This window comes from Solanum stenotomum, chromosome 2, assembly GCF_019186545.1.
Source record: "Solanum stenotomum isolate F172 chromosome 2, ASM1918654v1, whole genome shotgun sequence".
Lineage (NCBI taxonomy): Eukaryota > Viridiplantae > Streptophyta > Magnoliopsida > Solanales > Solanaceae > Solanum > Solanum stenotomum.
This window is the reverse complement of record NC_064283.1, coordinates 16,476,888-16,500,559: the sequence shown is the minus strand read 5'-3', so window position 1 is coordinate 16,500,559 and position 23,672 is coordinate 16,476,888.

The following is a 23,672-nucleotide window of genomic DNA, read 5'->3' as shown; positions in this document are numbered from 1 at the left end:
TCGGGCTACAATAAAATCTCTATACCTCCAGAAGACCAAGAGAAGACCACCTTCACTTGCCCATATGGGACTTTTGCTTTCAAATGGATGCCATTTGGGTTATGCAATGCCCTAGCTACCTTCCAGTGGTGTATAATGTTGATATTTTTTGATATGGTGGATGACACTATTGAAGTGTTCATGGATGATTTTTCAGTTGTAGGTGACTGTTTTGATCGGTGTCTAGATCATTTGGCCGAGGTGCTTAAACGGTGTGAAGACTGCAACTTGGTGCTGAATTGGGAGAAGTGTCACTTCATGGTTAAAAAAGGTATAGTGTTGGGACATCAAATTTCAGAGGTAGGTATTGAGGTTGATAGAGCTAAAGTTGAGGTAATAGAAAAACTTCCGCCACCCNAGATTCATCAAAGATTTCTCAAAAATTGCACATCCTTTGTGCAAACTGCTCGAGAAGGAGAGTAAGTTCTATTTTGATGATGCTTGTCTTAGAGCATTTGGAGAGCTGAAGGAGAAGTTGGTTACAACACCTATCATTATTTCACCGGATTGGGGACAACCGTTTGAGGTAATGTGCGATGCGAGTGGAGTGGTGCTTGGTGTAGTATTGGGTCAAAGGCGAGAGAAAATTCTTCACCCTATTTACTATGCTAGCAAAGCTCTAAATGTGGCCCAAAAGAATTATACTGTGACCGAACAAGAACTCCTTGCGGTGGTTTTTGCATTCGAGAAATTTCGTTCCTACTTGCTTGGTACTAAGGTCATAGTGCATACTGACCACTCTTCATTGAGGTATTTGATGGCGAAAAAAGATGCAAAATCAAGATTGATTAGATGGGTACTGTTGCTGCAAGAGTTTGATTTTGTGGTAAAAGATAGAAAGGGAACCGAAAATCAAGTTGCCGATCACTTGTCCAGATTAGAAGAAGAGGCTATGCTAAAGCTTGGAGATAGGGCCGAAATTAATAATGCCTTTCCAGATGAACAGGTATTGGCTGCTTCTTATGATATGATTCCTTGGTTCGCGGACTTTGCTAATTATTTGGCAAGCGATATTGTGCCTCCCGATTTGTCTTTTCACCAAAAGAAAAAGTTTATGCATGATGTGAAGAAATTCTTTTGGGATGAACCTTATTTGTATCGTAGTTGTGCTGATGGGATTATTCGTCGCTGTGTGCCCGAGGTTAAGATGTTGAGTGTACTTGAAGCATGTCATTCATCGCCCGTTGGTGGGCATCATAGTGGTATTCGGACTGCACATATGATTTTGCAGTGTGGATACTACTGGCCTACCATTCACCAAGATGCTCATGATTTCGCCAAGTCTTGTGATCGTTGCCAAAGAGATGGATGGATTTCAAAGAGGCAAGAGCTCCCTATGAATCCTATATTGGTGATAGAGTTGTTTGATGTATGGGGCATTGATTTCATGGGTCCATTCGTGAGTTCATATGTGATGAAGTATATTCTTGTTGCGGTTGACTATGTATCGAAGTGGGTGGAAGCAGTTGCGCTCTCCAACAATGAAGGTAAAAGTGTCACCGGTTTCTTGAAAAAGAACATCTTCTCCAGATTTGGTACACCGAGGGCTATTATTAGCGATGGAAGTTCTCACTTTTGCAATAAGTTGTTCAAGGTACTACTTGAGAAATATGGTGTCCGCCACAATGTAGCCACCCCTTACCATCCACAGACTAGTGGTCAACTTGAAGTATCCAACAGAGAGATCAAACAGATATTGGCGAAGACTGTGAATGCCAATAGAACGGATTGGTCAAAGAAGCTTGATGATGCTCTATGGGCATACCGCACTGCATACAAGACCCCCATAGGTATGTCTCCCTACCAACTTGTATATGGGAAGTCTTGTCATTTACCAGTAGAACTAGAGCATAAGGCGATGTGGGCAATGAAGAAATTAAATTTGGATTGGGGGGTGCATCTAATCAAAGAATAGATGACTTGAATGCACTTGATGAGTTTCGCCTAAAAGCATATGAAAGTTCAGCCTTGTACAAAGAGAAGATGAAGAGGTATTATGATCAAAGAATTGAAAAGCGAGAATTTGTGGTTGGTGATCTTGTGCTTTTATTCAACTCTAGGTTGCGCTTGTTTCCAGGCAAACTCAAGTCCAAATGGACCGGACCATTTTTGCTCACAAAATTGTTCCCCCATGGGGCGGTTGAGCTTGAAAAAAAGGATGGAACAAGGTTCATGATGAACGGGCAAAGGATCAAGACCTATTTGGGAAATGCTGAAATTGTGCAAGAAGTGATTGAGGCCTACAATCTTGATGAAGTCTGAGTAATCAAGAGGCCTGCGTCGTGCCGCGACGTTAAATCAAGCACTGCTTGGGAGGCAACCAAAGATGTACAATCTAGCCAACGATAGGATATAGTTTTTTTTTTCTCTAGTAGTTTGCGTTGTTCGATTTATTCCATGTATCAAATTTTAGTTTTTGTACTAGTGTTGGCTAGAATTAGAATAGGGTCCATGCCTAAAAATTGTCCAGAAAATGTAAAATGAATAGCCTATTGGTTGCTACATGTGCAGGTACACCACAAAAATTCTGCAGAAAATGGTCTGGTGCAGAAGTCTACGGACACAATCGACGGTCCGTCGATTCATCAACGGACCGTAAATGGTGCCCGTAGATCCCAGGTAAGTTTCTAAATTTTCAAGTGTATGAGTGATCTACGGTCCTGATCTACGGACCGTAGATCGACTTACGGACCGTAGACGGGGTCTCGTGAGTCCATACCTTGGGCTGTCTGACCCGATCCGGATCCCCCTATTTAAAAACCCCCATTTGTTTTAAACCATTCCCTTTCCCTCCATTACTCCCAAAACCGTTTCTAACATTCCCTAACCTCCCTAAATCACTCCATAAATCCTCCATCATATCATTTCTTCCATAATTCCCCAATTTCCTTTCCATTTCAAATACAACCCATCCCATAATCTAACAAAAAGGGTCTGGTGTTTGGTCAGTAACGAAAAGGTGACTCCTTGGTCTTGCTAAGCTTAATATCATCACGCAATCACCCCACTCCTTGTTGCTTGTAAGGTAATAGACTTTCCTTTCACTTTGAATTTCGATTCATAGATTGAATATAGGAAGTCAGGAGTTGGGTCTTGACCTTGGGTAATTGTTAGATGAAATTGCATGATAAACTTGAAAAGTACAATGCCCTTGGAACGATAGATAGTGATTGTGTAGCATTATTGTATGTGATCGTAATAACTATATGCTAGTTTCGACTTAGGGTTCCACAACTAGTCTAAATTGTTTGGTATAATAATCGGTTGGAATCTTAAGAATGAAGAACTAGCATAATTTAATGTTGTAAATGCATGATGAGATTGTGTTAATGTTGGAAACTAAGGCTAAAAATGTATGATACCTGGCACATATGGCATCCACGATACCCCGTCTACGGAACGTAGATCCATCTACAGACCGTAGATGGGGTTCGTAAATGGATGCACATGAAAAATTTCGCTAAGTATGAAACCACGGTGGTGGACTACGGTCCGTAGATCCATCTACGGACCGTTCTGCACTTCCGTGGTTTCCATCTGCAACCTATATGTCAGGCTCCCTGATCCACGGAAGAGATCCACGGACCGTAGATCAGTCTACGGACCGTAGGTCTCCCCCGTGGATGACCACTGTAGCATCTATCTGAAATTTTTTGGGATTTTGTTGCTGATCGTTTTAGTCTTTCTACTTTGTCTTAGTATAGTTGTGGTTAGTCTTGGGCACTAATATCGCTTCCGCAGGTACAATGGCACCCAAGAGGATGGTCACCTACTCAAAGAGGGGCAAGTCAAAATCTGTTGCCCCTAGTTTTCGGTTAATTGATGAGGACACAGACAATGACTCTGATCCATCATATGTGCCTCTCAACCCTAGGGCTTCTCGCGCTGCACCTCGGGGGCACCAAAGGCACCCTCCGGAAGGTGCTTCCCGACGTAGTCACTGTCTCCCAGTCTAATGAGGAGCTCACACTGATCGGGTCACCAACTGGGGCTGCTTCCAGTCAGAGGGGTCTATGTCCGGGTCCGAGTCTGCCCATGCTTCAGGCTCCGAGTCTGCCCTCTCTTCATGATCCGAATCTGCCCATGCTACAGGGTCCAATGCCAAATCATCTACAGGGTCTGGAGAGAATGACCAAGCAGCCTCGTCTGATGAGGCAAATAGCTCAGAGTCCATACCTGCACCATGGAATGAAGACCCCACTCCTATAGCAGGCGAGCTAAATAGGTGGTGTGTAGAGGGTCAATGGCAAATTTATAGGGATGCTAAGATGGTCAACGACAAACAAAAGATGGCCCGACTAATTACAGAGGAGCGCCGAGTCCTCACGAGGAGCCTGCATACTGTTCCAGACATTCACCAGCTGTTCAACCTTCACAAGTGTGATTGGATGGCTCGAGACCCAGGGACGTATAACGAGGAGATTGTGCGGGAGTTCTATGCTTCCTATGCTGCCACTCTCCGCGGTTCCATTTCCAAGCGGTCAAAGCCACTAGCGCAGGACCCGCTCACTTCCACTTCGGTTCGAGGGTGCCCGGTGGACATATCACCTGCCACGATCAGACGCTTTCTCTATGGTCCTACTACAGGTCACTCTTGGTCTCTCAACACAACTGAGTTTGACTACAGATGGGACATCGTGCGGAGTAGTGCTTTCCACAAGAATGCTGAGCAGCGAGAGGCTGTTCTACTATGGTTGGCCAGGTACATTGCTACAGATGGCGAGCGTGCGGAATGGGTTGCCGCTCCACGGTTGGGCATCTGGAAGGCCATACTAAATTTTGTGGCCAAGTTCTTCTGGCTGCTGGTGCGTAATAGAGTGTCGCCTACAAAACCTGATAATCAAGTCACTTGGGACAGAGCGGTCATGGTTGCAGCATTGGTAGCAAGAGTGAAGATCGACTTTGCCCTTATGCCGCTAGCAGAGATTCACTAGAGGGCATTCAGGACCTCCACAACCTACCCCTTCCCCTGTCTGATTTTTCATTTGTGCAGGGACTCTGGAGTGCCGATTTGGCATTGCGACAAGTTAGTCCACCCTACAGGGGTATTGGACATTGGCCTTATTCGAGATGAGGCTAATGTGGCAGCACCTCGCAGAGAGCCTCAGGTTGAGGTACCTCCTTTGGGTGCCGATCTTGCAGACACAGTGGGGCAGGCACAGGGTGATGACCTTAGCATCCCCGATCACACCGACACTGTCCCGGGCTCCTCATCTCAGGCAGCTAGCATGGCTTCTAGCTCTTCCTGGTCCACACCATAGTTAGGAGCTATTGTTGTCCCTTTGGACAGAGTACAGAAGTTAGAAGCTTAGATGGCCAACCTGCTGCATCACATCCAGCCGTGGATGCAAAAGTCAATCGCCGAGTCCGAGGCCAGAATGGAGCGCAGGATGGAGGGAATGATGGACCGAAAGGTCCAGGCTGTTAATAAGGGTCTTGATGCCTTTGAGTTGCGAGTCCTCGAGCGATCAGCTCCGGCCATAGACCTATGTGCTTTGCAGGCTGACGTAGCCAGCCTCCGGACTGACGTTGATGCCATTTTTGCTGCACCTTCAGTTGAGACTCAGGCTGCTCCTACTGCACTGGCTGATGATACAGTGTTAGATGCTCTATTCAGTGGGACTGCCGAGGAGGGGCTTGCACTGACACATGCCAAAGGCAAGCGACACCGTTCTCATAGCACAGAGTAAGAGAAAGCTCACAAGAGACAGCGTCGGCAGGAGAAGGAGGCTAGGAGGGCTTCGATTGTAGATGAAAAGTTGCGCCAGCAGAGGGTACGCGAGAGAGTTGTAGGGGCATCGAGCTCTGCCCCAGTTGCAGAGGTTCAGCTATTTTGAGGGACGTGGTGAGCACCACTGATGGTGCGGAGAAATTATTAGAGAGCACTACTGAGGGTGCTATGATTGCTGATGTGGGCACTACTGAGGGTGCCCCCACTGTTGTTCCAGCGGGTTCCGGGAAATCGAACCCCCCTGCTTGTTGATGATTCGCCGACGCTTTGTGCCACAGGTTTGGTTCACCCATTCCATTTTCTTTTAATGTTGATGTATGAGTTGGGGACAACTACATCTATTTTTGTTGGGGGTGGGGTAAATGGATTGTGAGTGATAGGGTGAAATCTGAATAACCCAACTCATGAATCCTCTCTTGGGGTTTTCTTGCCTGTGTTCTTTTTCCCCAAGGGACTGTTTAATTTTTGTTGAACCGACATGTCTTAGGATTGTATGTGTAGAAACATGATACAGAATGAAGCATGATGACTTATGAAAATTGATACCCGTCAGATTTTGGGATGTATGCAAGAAATTGGTAGGCTACGATTAGTTGAATGTGCTGGCTCTGAGTATGACATAATCATGAACCAACTTGATAGCATGACTTAAGCTGAAACTTGAACTGGGTAATCTAATAACCTGATGATGGAACTATGTGCCAAGAGTGTGTGAGAATCGTTGAGTGTTCAAACAGTTTTTGTGCAAAGCTAGAACTTGCCTGGTTAGTCCTGCTAAGACAATTCAATCTAGAGGTTAGGAAGTGATCATAGGCCATTGTTCTGAAAAATCCACAAATCGCCTAAAAGAAGGATCCAACCAAATGAATAATGCTCCCTTTGATCCAAATAATTTGAGCCTAAAATTAAACTATTTCTTTCTAAACCCTGAACTCACTTTCCCATAATCTACTATGTTGGCCTCGGTCCCTCCTTGGACATGTGCACTTCGACTTATGCCAAAAACCTAAGTTGAGGGTGGCTAATGTAAAAAAAAGTAACTTCAATCTTGGCCCGGACCTGACATCAGGTATTGTGTACCTCAAGTAATGGAAAATCCATAAGTTGAGGGTGGCTATGAAAGAGGGAACTGAAAGAAAAATGGGTATGAAAAGAGTGATGTGAAAAAAAAAAAGAGAAAAGAAAGGATGTGACTTGTTGAAAGCTAAAAGAAAAAAAAAGAAGTAAAAAGAGCTACAAAGTCTGAAGTCACATTCGGGGTTGAAGAAAATTAAGAGAAAGCAAGTAAAATGATAGGATGACAAAAATAGGGCAAAAAGAGGTTGAAAGCCGAGTGTAATGTCAAGGAGGGCAGAAATTCACTAAGCAGTACCCAAATGTACCACATCTGACCCTGAGCCTACGTTACAAGCCAAGAAAGTCCTATAGTGATCCCAGAGTCTATTTTAGAGAATCTAAGCAGTGAAAATAAGGGCAAGCTTATGGCATTGAGCACTAACTGTATTTGAAATTACTTCTGAGCCTGAGTGTTGAATAAATCCTTGTACCATGAATGTCATTCATTCTTGGGAAAAGGAAATTTCATTTGAAGTAAGGGCACTAGTTACATTGTCGGAAAGTTGGTACTTTGGTGATAGTGAGAATGTGTATGTTGTGTGTCAGTTGGTTAATTGGTGTCATGGTGTGATCCACAAGAATTGGCTTGTCGAGTCTAAGAGAACGAATGTGCACCCGAACAATGAGGAGGGTAGAGAGCCATGTGATTGTTTGGGTTTGAAAATGCTTGCTTCTATACAAGTGTCGTTTAGAGTTGTAGTGCATCGCTCGAGGACAAACAACGAATTTAAGTTGAGGGTGTTGATATACCGTGGGTTTACGGTATTTCTAATACATTTCACTTACAAATTGTGTGTGTCTAGGGCCTTTTTATATTGGTTTTTATGTGTTTTTATCATGTTTTGCAGGAAAGGTGTTCAGGCGCGGAAGTATAGAGACCGTTGAAAGAAATGCAGAAACAGGGCATTCACGGAGGTGATCTACGGACCGTAGGTCCATTTACGGTTCGTAGGTGATGACCGTAGATCAGCAGGCATGGTATTGAGGACAAATCAGGGAAATCTGACCAAGTGTGGAACCACGGTGTCCATTGACGGTCTGTAGATTGATCTATGGACCGTACTGTTGATTCGTAGAATGATACTACGAGGGTTCCAGTACCTGATTTTTGAAGATTCTAAGTATGGAGCTGCGGAGGGGATTGACGGATCGTAGTTCGATCTACGATCCGTATTGCTAGTCCGTCGTTTGCTTCAGAGAAGCTGATTTTTTGGAAGCGGAAATATTTTCTAAATCCTGGCTGACGGAAGGGACTTACGGACCGTAGATCCATCGACGGTCCGTAAGTCAGTCTCGTGGATTGAAGATGCGTACCTAAACAAACTTTCCTTAATTTGTTTCCCTTTTAATTTAGGATTTGTTTTCTATAAATAGGGCATGTAAACCTTGTTTTTGGGGGTTAGACATTATTCTATTTTTACTTTGTGACTTTGGAGATTGAGTTGCAGCCCTAGCAATTATTGATTTCCTACATTTGTTTTGAAGATTTTGGCTTTGAAATTCAAGTGAAAATTCTGAGTTTATTATTCTCATTACGTAAGTTCATGATTTATTCATCTAATATTATGAATTGTGTTCTTGCTAATATGGGTAACTAAATCCACAACTAGGGTTGTGGGAACCATGAGCGATTAACAAAGTATGAATAGTAAATAAATAATTCTTGAATAGTGTTTTGCATGCATTGATAATTCTTTCGTTTAAAAGTCTTTTTAACGAGTGCACGCGTTAGAACTCGCCTTGTTGCTACTTGCCGGATAAAGGAGGTAATCAACAAGAAAATAATTATCAACATAGATTTAGTGTGATACTATCTAATAGGCTAGTATCGATTGGTGCGAAGTAGTAACTAAGCCAAACATCGATTATGATGTCTAATATGAGGTAAAGGTGAGGGTTAATAAATTATACAACGTAGCCGGATCAAGGTGTGGGGTGAAATTCTCTAGATGCCGGATCAAGGATTTAGAGATACCTAACTTATCACTTTGCATGTAACACACTAGGAAAGGATTGCGATTACTAGGATTACTGCGTTATGCGCTTGTGGGGAACACGTCTACCCTAGTTAATTTTCTCATTTTGATAACAACCGAAATTGACTTTTGTTTATTTATTACTTACTGAATTCGTACAATTTGTTTCACAAATCCCCCCTTTTTATTTCTTGTTTCTGGAAGTACTTTGGCTAAGTGAATATAATTGTTGGTTAAAGTAAAGTCTAAACCATTTTCCTCGTGGGATCGACCCCAACCTACAAGTTGGGTTCTTTTCTTGATAACGATCGCTTATACTTCTTTAGGGAGGTGTAATTTGAGCGTATCAGATTGCCAAGTCTATTTGCCGAAAGAGTTAGAAAAGCCATTCAAGGAGATAGTCCTAGTATGAATTATGATAACTTTACTTATGGAAAGCTTATAAGTGCTTGTGTACAGGAAGGACTTTCCTTGTGCAACGAAATTAAGCTAAACCAGCAGATTAAGCGACATCGCTTAAATGAAAGAAAGCAATTAGGGGAATTTTGCGAGCAATTCGCCTTTGATGTTCCTAAGCAAAAATCTAAAGAAAAGGGTTATACTCCTAGGAAAAAAGCATCTTCCAAAAAAGATTATGAAAAATGGAAGAAAAAGAGAATTGAAAAGAAGCTTAGATGAGCTGAAGAAGGAAAATGAGACTCTTCTAAGAGAACGAAGAAGTATCGCCATAACTTTAACAAGTCAGATGCTTGTCACAAATGTGGAAGATTTGCATTATGCTAGAGATTGTCGAGTCAAGGAAAAGAGTAAGAACCTTGACATAGATGATAATATAAAAGATTCTCTTTATAAGATTATGCTTAATTCTGGTTCTGACAAATCAGAATCGGAAGATAATAGTAGTGGGTCCTCAACAAGTTAAGATCTTAAAGCTCTTCAACAAGAAAATTTTATGACTTCTGAAGATGAATGTTCACCTTGCCAACAAGGAATGACATGTGAAAAAGATGATGAAGATGATCTTTATAAGATCTATGATTAATTTAAGGAATTAAGTCTCAATGTCATTGATAATGATCAAGTTTTGGAGCTTTTACAAAGTATTAAAGATCCAGACATAAGAGCTCAAATTATTGATAAAAATAGTAGTACTTCTACTAATAAGAATAAGGATCATATCCCTGAGGAAATCCCTACTAAGGAAGGTTCATATACCATGACAGAAGTTAAAAATCTCTTTCTTGAAAGGAGAAAATTAATAAGCTCTCCTACTACTATTAGTGATTTCAAAAAAGAGATTGATAATCTCAAAGAAGATATTATACGGTTAAAAGAAAAGAATGTGGTGATAGAGGTTAGACTGGATGCTATCCAAACTCGTCAAGATTTAGAAAATGCTTCTGAATCATCTTCCTCTATTGAAGGAGAAAATGATAGTCTTGATTTCATGAAAAATCTTTATTTAGAAAATAATAACTCAGACTTCTTATACAATCTTAAAGCTTTTACTTCACAAAAGTTTTATACTAAAATTACTCTTTTAATAGATTATAATTATAAAAAAGAATTTATTGCCCTTATTGATAGTGCAACTGATTTAAACTGTATTCTAGAAGGAGTTATACCTTCAAGATATTTTCATAAAACTACTCATAGTCTTCGTTCTGCTAATGGTAGCAAAATGAACATCGAATTTAAATTACCTAAAGCTTTTATTTGTAAAGGAAAAGATTGTGTTCCTCAAAGCTTTGTTTTAGTAAAAAATATTACCAATCAAATTATTTTGGGTGTCCCTTTCATAAATGATATTTTTCCACTTACTCATTGGGATAATGATAAAGTTATAGGGACTTGGAATAACAAACCTTTTATACTCGAATTTGTAACAAAAACCATTTACTAGAATGATAAATGATTTAACTGCAAAATTATTGATTTAAAAAAATAAGCAAGTTAATTTTATAAAGCAAGAAATTAATAGTATTGAAGTTGATAATATTTTACAAAATCCTAAATTACAGGAGAAAATGCTATTTTAAGTAATCAGTTCTCTCTTGATATTTGCGGAGATCATCCCAATGCTTTTTAGAATAGGAAAAAACATGTAGTTAGTCTTTCATATGAAGATGATTTTGATGAAAATAGTATTCCTACCAAGGCGAGACCTTGTCAGATGAACTCGGAATATTTGGAGTTGTGTAAAAAAGAGATAAGTTCTTTACTTCAAAAAGGCCTGATAAGGCAATCAAAGTCACCATGGTCTTGTATGGCGTTCTATGTTAATAAACATGCAGAACAGGAGAGAGGAGTGCCTCGTTTGGTGGTAAATTACAAACCACTTAATAAAGCTTTAAGATGGATCAGGTATCCCATCCCTAATAAGAAGGATTTATTAGACAGAGTTTATGATGCTATTATATTCTCTAAATTTGATCTGAAATCAGGTTATTGGTAGATTCAGATAGCTGAACCAGACAGGTTCAAAACTGCTTTTAATGTACCAATGGGGCAGTTTGAATGGAATGTTATGCCATTTGGTTTGAAAAATGCTCCATCAAAATTTCAGAAAATAATGAATGATATATTCATTCCTTATAGTAATTTCATCAGTCTATATAGATGATATTCTGCTATTTTCCAAAAATGTGGAAACTCATTTTAAACATCTTGAATTGTTTTAAAAAATAATTATTCAAAATGGCTTGGTTTTATCCCAACCTAAGATGACATTATTTAAAACAAATGTCAGGTTTCTTGGTCATAGCATTGAACTAGGAAATATTAGTCCTATCAATAGAAGTATTGAATTTGCTTCTAAATTTCCTGATATTATCACTAACAAAACCCAGTTGCAGAGATTTCTTGGAAGTCTTAATTATATTGCTCCTTTTGTAAAGGATTTATCAAAAGATACAACTATTTTATATGACAGGCTAAAAAATAATCCTAAGGTATGGTCAAATGATCATACTAAAGTAGTCAAAAGAATAAAGGAAAAGGTTAAAATCCTTCCCTGTTTAACCCTAGCCAATCCAAATTGGGCTAAAACAGTCGAAACAGATGCTTCAGATGTAGGATATGGCGGAGTATTGACTCAATATTGTCCGGACAATAAACACCATTACATAGTTTAATTTTACTCGGACAAATGAAATATAGCCCAGAAAAATTATGCTACTGTAGCTAAAGAAATCTTGGTTATAGTAAAATGTGTGCTTAAATTCCAAGACGATCTTTATAATCAAAAGTTTTTAATAAAAACTGATTGCCAAGCAACTAAGTTTATGTTTAATAAAGATTGTAAACATAATGTGTCTAAACAGATGTTTGCAAGATGGCAAGCACTATTAGCTCCTTTTGATTTTGAAATCCAATATAAAAAAAGTGAAGATAATAGTCTTCTAGATTTCCTTACTAGAGAATATTTGAACTAATATTTAATGATGTATTCTTGTAGAATGAGACCATCATGGCCCCCTCCACAAAGGGGAAGATGACGTAACACGGCACGAGGTGGAAGAGGTCATATCCTCATTCAACATGGAAATAGGCAACTGATAACCGCTAATATTAGTGTGGATCGTCAAGTTCCAGTGGAACCAGTGGTATTGATATTAACCACCCCATGTATAAGGAATTTTTGGATTTTATAAAATCCAAAAAAGAAGGGAAAAATGCTACACCATCCTATTCTTCTATCCTTACTGATGATGAGAATACAGAAGTATTTGATTTAAATGATAAGAAAGAAGTTATACTTCTATTGGAAAGCAGTGACTTACGATGGAAAGATGAACCTTGGCAAATAATGTCTAGGTACCTAGATACGGTAAGTTATACTACTCCGGCATACAAATACANTTTTTTTTTAAGTATAAAAACCTTAAATTAATCAACTTTTTATCATGTTAACAGCTTAAAGGGTATTTCAGACATTTTGATAAAAAAAAGTGTTTACCAGCACTTATTTGCCAAACACATCAACAACTTTTTTTTCAACTGCAGCACTTTTATCCAAACACATAACTACTTATTTTAAAAATAAGTTCCAGCACTTTAAAAAGTTACTTTTTTTAAGTCAATCCAAACGGGCTCTAAGTCTTCTGAAAGAGATGGATTATATCCATCCAGAACACAAAGTTGCAGTAAAATATAATTATTGGGACTATATTGATGGCTTTAATAAAGCATTATTACATGAAAATGCTAATAGAAAGCATTCATGGTTTATCAAGATATGTTCTAATATATTTGAAAGGAATATTTCTAATTGGTTTTGTAGATGGTGGACGTTATATGGTCCCTCGATTAAAATTTTACCAGAATCTTATAAGAAATTATATTTAGAGTGGGTAGATATCTCCCCAAAGATTATAAATTTACAGGAGAATATATATTCTTTGAGGGAATGCCACTAATGTATTTCTTCATTGAATTCTCTATTCCATGGATCTTAAAATGGTCGATAGAAGTTAATACTACTTCTGATATTATTATTATTATTTGTTAAATAGTCCAAAGATTTCATAGACGCATTCAGTAACATTTGTTTTTTTTTACTTTCTACAAATCAACCAAGTAACAATATTTTGATATGTGCTAAAAATATATAATTTGAGTTATACTAACTTTTTAATATCTTATTACTATTCCTCAATGGGGTATGTTTTAATAATGTAATTAAAACGAATTTATCATTGAAAATAGTTTTTTTTAGGACGTTAAAGGTATATTTGAGGCTATTACTATATTAGGAAGGATTTACCAAAATAACTATTTACGGTTCGTACTTCCCATAAAAAAGAAAAAGAAACTGAAACCATTTTAAAATAGCACGATCATAATGAATGCATTCTTCTAGAATATTTGTTACTATAATTTCTAATCAATTTGATCGTATCTAGCGTTGTCATAAGAGCAATAAAAAAAACTTAATGTAACATCTCGCAAATTCAAAGAAATAGAAAGAGCTAAAATTAGAAAGAGTGATTTTTGGAAATAATAAAAATCTGGAAAATTGGTCAAGTTAAGTTTGAGTTTTTGGTCAACTTCAAACGACCATAACTCCTAGCTCAGGATGAGTTAGGTGTGTTTCCAGATATTGTAGGAAAGATCTTGGAATAATCATTCCAACGCCGCCAAGTTTGCGCGATTCCGAGTTTGTATGAGTGAGTTATTCCCATTGGAAGTTGGCTGTTCAAATAAGGAAATGTCCAATCCGGATTTTAAAGGGGTATTATGGTCTTTTCCTTACCCGATATTTTATTTCATTTTTGGGTAATTAATTGGGGTCTAAACTGAACTTGGTCAGTTTACGCTTTGGAGAAATTGAGTTAGGGTTTTAGAGAAGAGAAAAGAAGAGGAGAAAAGAGAAGGAGAAGCAAGGAAATCGTCAAGTTGATGAAGCTAAGATCGTGGATTTCGTCAAGGGGTGATCCCTATGAGGTATGTGAGTTCACACAACGTTGGTTTCGTTCACCCACGCACCAAACATATTTTATTCAGTGTAATTTCGTCCTAAAAAGATTGAGAATTTGATGTTCTTGAGTTATATTCTTGAATTGCTTTCGTTCTTGAATTTGGGATGAGATTGAGGAGTTCTTGAGAGTTTAAGATTGATAATTAGAGTTGCTTTGAGTTAGATTCTTGTGTATATGTTGCGGGTACCTGAATATAAAGAGATATGGAGAAAAAGAATCGAAATTAGGCGAATTGGGGATAGAAAATGAAGAAGGAACAAGTCGGGCAAATCTGGGTACCAGGTCTGCGTCGCGGACTTGTTCCTTAGATTTGAAAATTTCCCCTCGCGTCGTGGAGCGGTCACGGACCGTTCTGCCTAAAATATTATTTCGCGACCAAAAATTTAAATATATCTTCGCGTCGCGGACCAATTTTCAGACAGTGAATTCTTGATATTTTCTCATGCTTAGCTATCTAAAATCAATCCTAAACATCATGAGATATTCCCTATCACAAATCACAATCCTTGAATCCATAATTCAATTCAAGGAAAGTTAAGAGTCAAGTCAAGAGAAGTTCATAGAGTCTTCCAAAAGTTTTTTGCAAATGATTTAACTTTGTTTTAAGACTTGAGTTTTGAGTTCAGTAAAGAGTAAAAGTTGAAGTTCATTTCTTCAAAAGTATATGGGGACTATGTATTCCCAAAGAGTTTAAAATATTTTCACATTTAAACAAGTAAGGAAACTTTGATTTCCAAAGAGCCTTTGAGCTAGTTTTCAGAAAAGAGTAAATGTTTTCACAATTAAGCAAGAAAGGAAACTTTGATTTTCAAAGAGCCTTTGAGCTAGTTTTCAGAAAAGAGTAAAATGCTTTCACAATTAAGCAAGAAGGGAAACTGAGATTTCCAAGATAGCCTTTGAGCTAAGTTTTGAGAAATTATCTCAAACCACAGAAAGAAGTTATGTTTTTAAAACATAAAGATCTAGTATATTTTGGGAGTAGTATTGAGCACCGATATGGGGGAGAGTTCAGAGAACTCCGAGCTGGCATAAACCATGTAGCCATCATGGGTAGAAAAGGGTCATACTCTTTAGATGATTCCTTTAGTGCTTTTTAGCATAGACTAGGGGATCCACTTAGTAGTTCAGGCTCTATACCCCCGACAAGGTATAGGATGACCCTGGTAAAGTGAGGCAAAACGCTGTATCATCATGATAACTCTTAAGTGATGGTTGTCGGTTAGAGAAATTCCCACAACAGTACTTTGTATTTTTATATACAACATAAATATTAGTATTTTCATATACAAATAAAGTTCATATTGTATCTTTGCATACATACAGAGTTATTATTGTATTTCTAAATACACAACGTTGAAAACCATGTTTTAAAGCTTTTCTTTATACTGCATTTATATACACTGCTTTATATTGAAATCGGTTCAGTTCAGTTGAGTTGAGTTGAGTTAAGCCAGGTAAGTTCTTCAGTTTCTTTCAAGCTTATGTCTTGTTTTAGAATTCCCCTCGCATACTCGTACATTCAATGTACTGATGCCTTTTGGCCTGCATCTTATTATGAGGCAGACACAGGTAATTAGGATCAGCATCCAACGCATCGTTGATCCAGCTGAACCCTAAGAGTCAGTTGGTGAGCTTCCTTGCTTTTCGGAGGATCCCTTTGGTTATGTTTTGTTTTATTTCTTGCTTATTTTAGCTATTAGGATGATCGAGGGTCTTGTCCCGTCATCCCTCAGAGTTTAGAGGTTTCATAAACAGAGTTAGTTGATGTTAGTTCATGAGTCTTTACTTTTCTTTTTCAGTTAAGTTGAGACTTGAGTTCCCACTTTGGCAGTGAATGTTATTTATTACATTCTAAGTTATTTATTGAGCAATTTCGTTTATTCTTTTAAAGTATATTTATCTTGAGTAAAGTCTTTCGCTGAGTACGTAAGCCATGTCAAGGGTTTGCTTAGATCCAACAATGGTTCTCAAGTGCCGGCTACGTCCAGGGTGTAGGCTTGGGGAGTGACAAACTTGGTATCAGCGCACAGAGTTCAAGAGTCCTAGGGAGTTTATGAAGCCGTGTCTGTAGAGTCCTATTTATCGGTGTGAAACGCGCCACATCTATAATTAGGAGGCTACAACATTTAGGAAATTACTTTATTTCTTTCATACTCATTTCATGTGTTAGGGTTTTATCTCTAAAAAGTTTCTTTCTAACTCGTGCTTGCGCATAACCGTTTGTGAGTTGGACTATTTTGAGAGTGCTTTTATGGGGAGTTTCTTTCCCCGTGAGCTAAGAGAAACAAATAGATGGTTGTCGACATGAGGAGAATGATGAGTTTATTTGTCATTGGGTTGCCTCGTCTGTAAGATAAGAAAAGTAAGACAACCATGCTAATAGGTGACATGGGCGTAACAAGGCTGATAATCCATGTGCAACAAGTTGAGAAGAACTAGCTGAAGGATACAGAAGAGTTTGAGGATAAGAGGGCTAAGACATTAGGGAATGAATTCGGGCATCTAAAGAGTAATGCGAACCGGTCTTCTTTCCAACATAAGCAGAAAGGACCAGCTCCATCATATGCTAGTGCACCTGCACCAAGGAACAAATATGAGTACAATAGTCAGAATTCTAAGAACTTCAGAGCTAGGCCTGAACATTCGCAAGGTACTAAGGCATAAGGGGGTACTAAGACTCCTGCACGTGCTAAGTGTGGTAGAAGCCACTCAGGGATGTGTCATGATGGTTCCACTAGTTGCTTTCAAGAGTGGCCAGAATGGTCATTTTATGATAGAGTGTCTTAAGAACAGGCATAGTAACGGTAATGGGGAAATAGAGCCTAGTCTTCTTCAGTTGCTCCACCAGACAGAGCTGTATCTTGATAAGCTACTTTAAGGGCAGACGGAGAAGGAAACCATCTTTATACTATCGCTAGTCGCTGAAAGCAAGAGGATTCGCTAGATGTTGTCACTGGTATGATCCAAGTCTTCATTTTGATGTTCTTCCTTAGCAATTTCTTGAGCCTTCAATGTTTCTACACCTGATGGTGAGTCAATTCTAGCAGAAAGAGTCTATCGTGATTGTTTCATTTCTGTCAATCACAAGAGTACCATGGCTGATTTAGTTGAGTTAGACATGGTAGATTTTGATGTCATTCTAGGTATGGATTGCCTTCATGCATTTTATGCATCAATAGATTTTAGAACTCGAGTAGTCAAGTTTCAGTTTCCAGTAAACCCGCTATAAAGTGGAAGAGCAGTTCAGTAGTGCATAAGGCTCATTCTATTTCATACCTTAAGGCGAGAAAGTTAGTTTCTAAGGGGTGTGTCTATCACTTAGTCCGAGTTAATGATTCTACTGTTGAGATACCTCTTTTTCAGTCAGTTTCAGTAGTAAAATAGTTTCCAGAAGTCTTCCTAGATGATCTTCTTGTAGTCCGTCCTGAGAGAGAGATAGACTTCGGTATAGTTATTCTTCCAGAAACTCGTCCTATCTCTATTCCGCCATAAAGAATGGCACCATCAGAGTTGAAAGAACTTAAAAAACAGTTGAAATATCTCATTGATAAAGGCTTTATTCGACTAAGTGTCTCACCTTGGGGTGCTCCGGTCTTATTTGTGAGAAAAAAAATAGTTCCCTTAGGATGTGTATATATTACCGTCAGTTGAACAAGGTTACCATCAAGAACAAGTATCCACTTCCGAGAATTGATGATCTTTTCGATCAGCTTTAGGGTGCTTTTTATTTTTCTAAGATAGACCTCAGATCTGGCTACCATTAGTTGAATGTAAGGGAATGTGATATTCCCAGGACAACATTCAGGACCCGTTATGCTCACTATGAGTTTCTGGTCATGTCGTTCGGTTTGACTAATGCACCTGCAATGTTCATGGACCTTATGAATTTTCAAACCTTATTTAGATATGTTTGTTATCATTTTCATTGATGACATACTAATATATTCAATGAATGAATAAAATCATGCTAGTCATCTCAGAATAGTTCTTCAGACTTTGAAAGATAAGGAGTTATATGTTAAGTTCTCTAAATGTGAGTTTTGGCTTGTGTCTGTGGCGTTCTTTGGCCACATAGTTCCGGTGATGAAATTATAGTTGATACCCAAAAGATAGAGGCAGTGCAGAATTGGCCTAGACCCACATCTCCAACCGATATTAGGAGTTTCTTGGGTTTGGCTGGATATTATAGAAGGTTCATAGATGTGTTCTCGTCTATTTTGTCCCATTTGACCAAGTTGACTTATAAATAGTTAAGTTTCAATGGTTTGAAGCTTCAGTATGTGTTTAGTCAGAAAGAGCTTAATCTCAGACAGATGAGGTGGTTAGAATTACTCAAGGATTATGACATGAGTATTCTTTATCACCTAGGTAAGGATAATATTGTTGCTGATGCCTTGAACAAGTTGTCTATGGGTAGTACCACCCATTTTGAGGAAGGTAAGAAAGAGTTAGCAAAAGAGGTGCATGCACGACTAGGAGTTCAACTAATGGATTCCATAGAAGGGGGAGTAGTGGTGATGAATGAGGATGAATCATCATTAATGTCAGAAGTAAAAGATAAGCAAGACCAAGATCCTATTTTTCTTAAATTAAAGGCAAATGTTTATAAGCAAAAAGTAATGGCTTTTGAACAAGGGGAAGTTGGTGTTTAAATGTATCAAGGTGGATTGTGTGATTGATTTCAAGGGTATTTGAGATGATCACTTATCTCTAATTGAGTTTAATTACAACAATAGTTANATCATGCTAGTCATCTCAGAATAGTTCTTCAGACTTTGAAAGATAAGGAGTTATATGCTAAGTTCTCTAAATGTGAGTTTTGGCTTGTGTCTGTTGCGTTCTTTGGCCACATAGTTCCGGTGATGAAATTATAGTTGATACCCAAAAGATAGAGGCAGTGCAGAATTGGCCTAGACCCACATCTCCAACCGATATTAGGAGTTTCTTGGGTTTGACTGGATATTATAGAAGGTTCATAGATGTGTTCTCGTCTATTTTGTCCCCTTTGACCAAGTTGACTTATAAATAGTTAAGTTTCAATGGTCTGAAGCTTCAGTATGTGTTTAGTCAGAAAGAGCTTAATCTCAGACAGATGAGGTGGTTAGAATTATTCAAGGATTATGACATGAGTATTCTTTATCACCCAGGTAAGGCTAATGTTGTTGCTGATGCCTTGAACAAGTTGTCTATGGGTAGTACCACCCATTTTGAGGAAGGTAAGAAAGAGTTAGCAAAAGAGGTGCATGCACAACTAGGAGTTCGACTAATGGATTCCATAGAAGGGGGAGTAGTGGTGATGAATGGGGATGAATTATCATTAATGTCAGAAGTAAAAGATAAGCAAGACCAAGATCCTATTTTTCTTAAATTAAAGGCAAATGTTCATAAGCAAAAAGTAATGGCTTTTGAACAAGGGGAAGTTGGTGTTTAAATGTATCAAGGTGGATTGTGAGATTGATTTCAAGGGTATTTGAGATGATCACTTATCTCTAATTGAGTTTAATTACAACAATAGTTACCATTCTAGCATCCAGATGGCTCATTACGAAGCTCTTTATAGGAGAAGATGCAGATCTTCTATTAGATGGTTTGAAGTTGGTGAAGCTGGGTTAATAGGACCAGACTTAGTTCGTCAAGCTATAGAGAAAGTGAAAGTTATTCAAGAGAGATTGAAAACAGCCCAGAGTCGTCAGAAATCCTCCACTGATGTTAGGAGAAAGGAGTTAGAGTTTGAAGTAGATGATTGGGTATACTTGAAAGTTTCACCCATGAAAGGTGTTATGAGATTTGGTAAGAAGGAGAAGCTTAGTCCCCAGTATATTGGCCTTACAGAATATCCAAGAGGATTGTCAATGTAACTTATGAGTTAGAGCTACCACAAGAATTAGCAGCAGTCCACCCGGTGTTCCACATCTCCATGTTGAAAATATGTGTGGGCGATCCTTCATTGATCATACCAACTGAAGATATTGGAATCAAGGGTAGATTATCTTATGAGGAGATTCCACTTTAGATTCTAGATTGCCAAGTTTGCAAGTTGAGCACAAAAAAGGTAGCATTAGTCAAAGTTCTTTGGAGGAACCAGTTTATTGAGGAAGATACTTGGAAGCTGAGGAAGATATGAAGAAGAGATATCCACATTTCTTCGAATCCGTAGAAGTTCCAAATTAAGGTACTAATCCTTTTCTTGGTATTTATTTATAAGTTGGCATATTCTATTTGCATTGCTTGTAGGGTGTTTGAGTTGGGTGTTAGATGTTACACCCTTAGCCTTGTAAGAGTAATCTTATTCGAGGATGAATGTTCCTAAGGGGGAGATATTGTAGCATCTCGCAAATTGAAAGAAATAGAAAGAGCTAGAATTAGAAAGAGTGATTTTTGGAAATAATAAAAATCTGGAAAATTGGTTACGTTAAGTTTGAGTTTTTGGTCAACTTCAAATGACCATAACTCCTATCTCAAGATGATTTAGGTGTGTTTCCAGATATCGTAGGAAATATCTTGGAATAATTTTTCCAACGCCGCCGAGTTTATGTGATTCCGAGTTCGTATGAGTGAGTTATTCTCATTGGAAGTTGGTTGTCCAAATAAGGAAATGTCCAATCCGGATTTTAAAGGGGCATTATAGTCTTTTCCTTACCCAATTATTTCATTTCGTTTTTGGGTAATTAATTGGGGTATAATCTGAACTTGGTCAGTTTACGCTTTGGAGAAATTGATTTAGTGTTTTAGAGAAGAGAAAAGAAGAGGAGAAAAGAGAAGGAGAAGTAAGGAAATCGTCAAGTTCTTGAAGCTAAGATCGTGGATTTCGTCACGGGGTGATCCCTACGAGGTATGTGAGTTCACACAGCGTTGGGTTCGTTCACCCACGCCCCAAACATGTTTTATTCAGTGTAATTTCGTCCTAAAAAGATTGAGAACTTGATGTTCTAGTGTTATATTCTTGAATTGCTTTCGTTCTTGAATTTGGGATGAGATTGAGGAGTTCTTGAGAGTTTAAGATTGATTATTAGAGTTGTTTTAAGTTAGATTCTTGTGTATATGCTGTGGGTACCTGAATCTAAAGAGATTGGAGAAAAATAATCAAAATTAGGCAAATTGGGGCTAGAAAACGAAGAAGGAACAAGTTGGGCAAATCTGGCTACCTGGTCCGCGTCGCGGACCTGTTCCTCAGATTTGAAAATTTCCCCTCACGTCGCGGAGCGGTCACGGACCATTCTGCCTAAAAATTTATTTCGCGACCAAAAATTTAAATACATCTCCGCGTCGCGGAACAAATTTCAGATAATGAATTCTTGATGCTTTCTCATGTTTAGCTATCTATAATCATTCCTAAACATCATGAGATCTTTCCTATCATAAATCACAATTCTTGAATCCATAATTCAATTCAAGAAAAGTTAAAAGTCAAGTCAAGATAAGTTAAGAGTCAAGTCAAGATAAGTTCATAGAGTCTTCCAAAAGTCTTTTGCAAATGATTTAACTTTGTTTTAAGACTTGAGTTTTGAGTTCAGTAAAGAGTAAAGTTGAAGTTCATTTCTTCAAAAGTATATGGGGACTATGTGTCGCACCCCATTTCGAACTAGCCGAAACAGTTCACAACATTATATGGCTGACACTCTGATTTTTGGAAAAAAATGTTTTTTTTTTTTTTTTAGTTTTAGAGTCGCCACCTAAATTTTAAGGGAAATATTAGGAAAATCATTTTTTTTATGTAAGTGTAAACTCTGTTTTGATCTACGAAACCAGTGAGATTATGAGTAAGGGTTTTGGTTACTCAAGGGGAAAGTATTAAGCATTTCTCAGAGCCTATCCGAAGATAGTCCTTAATTCAATTTAGGAAAATACAATTAGGAAAACTTGTTTATTTATTTATTTTTCTTTAAAAATCAATGGTAAGTAAATTTTATTATTTTTAGAAAAAGAGTAAAATACAAGGTACGACGTATATATGTCTATAAAATTAATAGTAGTATGTTTATCATACGGTAATAAATAAATAAATGTACTAAAATGTATGATCATTTTATATGTTGAAAAATATAGATGTTGTTTATATAAATGTATCCAAAATAAATATTGAGTTCAAAGGATATAAAAATTTGTTGTTTAATTTATATATAGAATTAAGACGTGAAAGAAAATAAAATAAAATGATATAGTAGTCGAGTTGCATACATGTAGTTGAGTTGCATACATGTGTATGTTCCTTTCAAGCTTATGTCTTGTTTTAGAATTTCCCTCACATACTCGTACATTCAATGTACTGATGCCTTTTGGCCTATATCTTATTATGATGCAGACACAGGTAATCAGGATCAGCATCCAGCGCATTGTTGATCCAGTTGAGCACTCAGAGTCAGTTGGTGAGCCTCTTTGCTTTTCGAAGGATCCCTTTGGTTATGTTTTGTTTTATTGCTTGCTTATTTTAGTTGTTAGGATGATCGGGGGTCTTGTCCCGACATCCCTCAGCGTTTAGAGGCTTTATAGACAGAGTTTGTTGATGTTAGTTCATGAGTCTTTACTTTTCTTTTCAGTTAAGTTGAGACTTGATTTACCACTTTGGCAGTGAATGTTATTTATTACATTCTAAGTTATTTATTGAGCAGTTCAGTTTATTCTTTTAAAGTATATTTATCTTGAGTAAAGTCTTCCGTTGAGTAAGTAAGTCAGGCAAAGGGTTCAATTGGGGCCAACAATGGTTCTCGAGTGCCGGCCACGTCCAGGGTGTAGGCTCGGGGCGTGACACTTAAGGTGTTTCCACGGTTCCATCTACAAATTGTTGTTATTAGTTTAGATCGATGATCTTTTAAATCTTATGTTCACGCTTATGATTGTTAATACATTACTATCATTTTAGATTAAATGGATTAGAGTTAATTGTAAATTCAACTAATCTTTTTATGACCGCGCGAAGTGCGGATTTATTTACTAGTAAAGATATAATAATTAAAACAGTAATTTCTTAAGGGACATCTAAAAACATAAAAATGTGACAAATAAAGTGGTCCGCCGGAGGAGTACTCTACTAGGGGTGGCAATTTCAGCCCATATTAATGAAATGAGTCCATTTAACCCATATTTAATGACTTGGATCACTCATATTTTAATTGGGTAAATATGAGCTTCAAGTTATGTTAAGAGCTCCTACAAATATGATCAAAATGGGTAAAATATGAATATCCATATAAACCCATAATAGATCACTCACTTCTCACTTCTACTCAAAATTTTAAATTGTGCTAAAAAAATAAAAATTATAATATTTTTAATTTTCAAAAATATTGATTTATTTTTCAAAAAAAATTGGAGGGTGGGTGGGGCTGAGAA